Raw genomic sequence first — 4,251 nt, forward strand, 5'->3', positions numbered from 1 at the left:
TCTAAGGACTCTCCCAATGAATCTCAACCTGGTACCCGCCTTACCAACAATTAATTTTATATGATCATTCCACTTCAAATCGTTCCGCACGCATACTCCCAGATATTTTACAGAAGTAACTGCTACCAGTGTTTGTTCCGCTATCATATAATCATACAATAAAGGATCCTTCTTTCTATGTATTCGCAATACATTACATTTGTCTATGTTAAGGGTCAGTTGCCACTCCCTGCACCAAGTGCCTATCCGCTGCAGATCTTCCTACATTTCGCTACAATTTTCTAATGCTGCAACTTCTCTGTATACTACAGCATCATCCGCGAAAAGCCGCATGGAACTTCCGACACTATCTACCAGGTCATTAATATATATTGTGAAAAGCAATGGTCCCCTAACACTCCCCTGTGGCACGCCAGAGGTTACTTTAATGTCTGTAGACGTCTCTCCGTTGATAACAACATGCTGTGTTCTGTTTGCTAAAAACTCTTCAATCCAGCCACACAGCTGGTCTGATATTCCGTAGGCTCTTACTTTGTTTATCAGGCGACAGTGCGGAACTGTATCGAACGCCTTCCGGAAGTCAAGAAAAATAGCATCTACCTGGGAGCCTGTATCTAATATTTTCTGGGTCTCATGAACAAATAAAGCGAGTTGGGTTTCACACGATCGCTGTTTCCGGAATCCATGTTGATTCCTACATAGTAGATTCTGAGTTTCCAAAAACGACATGATACTCGAGCAAAACACATGTTCTAAAATTCTACAACAGATCGACGTCAGAGATATAGGTCTATAGTTTTGCGCATCTGCTCGACGACCCTTCTTGAAGACTGGGACTACCTGTGCTCTTTTCCAATCATTTGGAACCTTCTGTTCCTCTAAAGACTTGCGGTACACGGCTGTTAGAAGGGGGGCAAGTTCTTTCGTGTACTCTGTGTAGAATCGAATTGGTATCCCGTCAGGACCAGTGGACTTTCCTCTGTTGAGTGATTCCAGTTGATTTCTATTCCTTGGACACTTATTTCGATGTCAGCCATTTTTTCGTTGGTGCGAGGATTTAGAGAAGGAACTGCAGTGCGGTCTTCCTCTGTGAAACAGCTTTGGAAAAAGGTGTTTAGTATTTCAGCTTTACGCTTGTCATCCTCTGTTTCAATGCCATCATCATCCCGGAGTGTCTGGACATGATGTTTCGAGCCACTTACTGATTTAACGTAAGACCAGAACTTCCTAGGATTTTCTGTCAAGTCGGTACCTAGTATTTTACTTTCGAATTCACTGAACGCTTCACGCATAGCCCTCCTTACGCTAACTTTGACATCGTTTAGCTTCTGTTTGTCTGAGAGGTTTTGGCTGCGTTTAAACTTGGAGTGAAGCTCTCTTTGCTTTCGCAGTAGTTTCCTAACTTTGTTGTTGTACCACGGTGGGTTTTTCCCGTCCCTCACAGTTTTACTCGGCACGTACCTGTCTAAAACGCATTTTACGATTGCCTTGAACTTTTTCCATAAACACTCAACATTGTCAGTGTCGGAACAGAAATTTTCGTTTTGATCTGTTAGGTAGTCTGAAATCTGCCTTCTATTACTCTTGCTAAACAGATAAACCTTCCTCCCTCTTTTTATATTCCTATTATTTCCATATTCAGGGATGCTGCAACGGCCTTATGATCACTGATTCCCTGTTCTGCACTTACAGAGTCGAAAAGTTCGGGTCTGTTTGTTATCAGTAGGTCCAAGATGTTATCTCCACTAGTCGGTTCTCTGTTTAATTGCTCGAGGTAATTTTCGGATAGTGCACTCAGTATAATGTCACTCGATGCTCTGTCCCTACCACCCGTCCTAAACATCTGAGTGTCCCAGTCTATATCTGGTAAATTGAAATCTCCACCTAAGACCATAACATGCTGAGAAAATTTATGTGAAATGTATTCCAAATTTTCTCTCAGTTGTTCTGCCACTAATGCTGCTGAGTCGGGGGGTCGGTAAAAGGAGCCAATTATTAACCTAGCTCGGTTGTTGAGTGTAACCTCCACCCATAATAATTCACAGGAACTATCCACTTCTACTTCACTACAGGATAAACTACTACTAACAGCGACAAACACTCCACCACCGGTTGCATGCAATCTATCCTTTCTAAACACCGTCTGTGCCTTTGTAAAAATTTCGGCAGAATTTATCTCTGGCTTCAGCCAGCTTTCTGTACCTATAACGATTTCAGCTTCGGTGCTTTCTATCAGCGCTTGAAGTTCTGGTACTTTATCAACGCAGCTTCGACAGTTTACAATTACAATACCGATTGCTGCTTGGTCCCCGCATGTCCTGACTTTGCCCTGCACCCGTTGAGGCTGTTGCCCTTTCTGCACTTGCCCGAGGCCATCTAACCTAAAAAACCGCCCAGCCCACGCCACACAACCCCTGCTACCCGTGTAGCCGCTTGTTGCCTGTAGTGGACTCCTGACCTATCCAGCGGAACCCGAAACCCCACCACCCTATGGCGCAAGTCGAGGAATCTGCAGCCCACACGGTCGCAGAACCGTCTCAGCCTCTGATTCAGACCCTCCACTCGGCTCTGTACCAAAGGTCCGCAGTCAGTCCTGTCGACGATGCTGCAGATGGTGAGCTCTGCTTTCATCCCGCTAGCGGGACTGGCAGTCTTCACCAAATCAGATAGCCGCCGGAAGCCAGAGAGGATTTCCTCCGATCCATAGCGACACACATCATTGGTGCCGACATGAGCGACCACCTGCAGATGGGTGCACCCTGTACCCTTCATGGCATCCGGAAGGACCCTTTCCACATCTGGAATGACTCCCCCCGGTATGCACACGGAGTGCACTTTGGTTTTCTTCCCCTCCCTTGCTGCCATATCCCTAAGGGGCCCCATTACGCGCCTGACGTTGGAGCTCCCAACTACCAGTAAGCCCACCCTCTGCGACTGCCCGGATCTTGCAGACTGAGGGGCAACCTCTGGAACAGGACAAGTAGCCATGTCAGGTTGAAGATCAGTATCAGCCTGAGACAGAGCCTGAAACCGGTTCGTCAGACAAACTGGAGAGGCCTTCCGTTCAGCCCTCCGGAATGTCTTTCGCCCCCTGCCACACCTTGAGACGACCTCCCACTCTACCACAGGTGAGGGATCAGCCTCAATGCGGGCAGTATCCCGGGCAACCACAGTCGTAGTCCGATCGGGGGATGCGTGGGACGAGCTGGCCGTCCCCGACAAACCCCCATCCGGACCCCCACAGTGATGCCCATTGGCAACAGCCTCAAGCTGTGTGACCGAAGCCAACACTGCCTGAAGCTGGGAGCGAAGGGATGCCAACTCAGCCTGCATCCGAACACAGCAGTTGCAGTCCCTATCCATGCTAAAAACTGTTGTGCAAAGAACGTCTGAACTAATCTACAGAGAGCGCAAACAAAACGACACAAAATTGAAACGGTTATTAAAATACAAGATTGCCTAGTAAATGCAGTAATGCTGCCACTTGGGCACTGCTGACACACTGCTCGGCGGCGGAAGGAGACTACGCGATGTACTTCCTCATTAGATTCGTGATATACCCATCTAATCTTCAGCATTCTTCCGTAGCACCACATTTCGAAAGCTTCTTGTCTAAGCTATTCTAACTATTCTAAACTAAGCTTCTTGTCTAAACTATTTATCATCCATGTTCCATTTCCATACATGGCTACACTCCATACAAATACTTTCATAAAAGACTTCCTGGCACTTAAATTTACACTCGATGTTAACAAACTTCTTCAGAAACGCTTTCTCTGTCATTGCCAGTCTACATTTTATATCCGTTCTACTTCGACCATCATCATTCATTTTGCTCCCCAAATAGCAAAACACATCCACAACGTTAAGTGCCTCATTTCCTAACCTAATTCCCTTAGCATCACCTGATTTAATTCGGTTACATTCCATTATTCTCGTTTTGCTTTTGTTGATGTCCATCTTATATCTTCCTTTCAACACACTGTCCATTCCGTTCAGCTGCCCTTCCAGGTCCTTTGCTGTCTCTGACAGAATTACAGTATCATCAGCAAACGTAAAAAAATTTATTTCTTCTCTATGGTTTTTAATTCCTACTCCAAATTTTTCTTTTGCTTCCTTTACTGCTTGCTCAATAATATTGAATAACATCAGGGATAGGCGTGGACACTGTCTTACTCCCTTCTCAACCACTACTTCCCCTTTATGCCCCTCGACTCTTATAACTGCCCTCTGGTTTCTGTAGAAATTGTA

Source organism: Schistocerca cancellata, chromosome 3 (genome assembly GCF_023864275.1).
Source record: "Schistocerca cancellata isolate TAMUIC-IGC-003103 chromosome 3, iqSchCanc2.1, whole genome shotgun sequence".
NCBI lineage: Eukaryota > Metazoa > Arthropoda > Insecta > Orthoptera > Acrididae > Schistocerca > Schistocerca cancellata.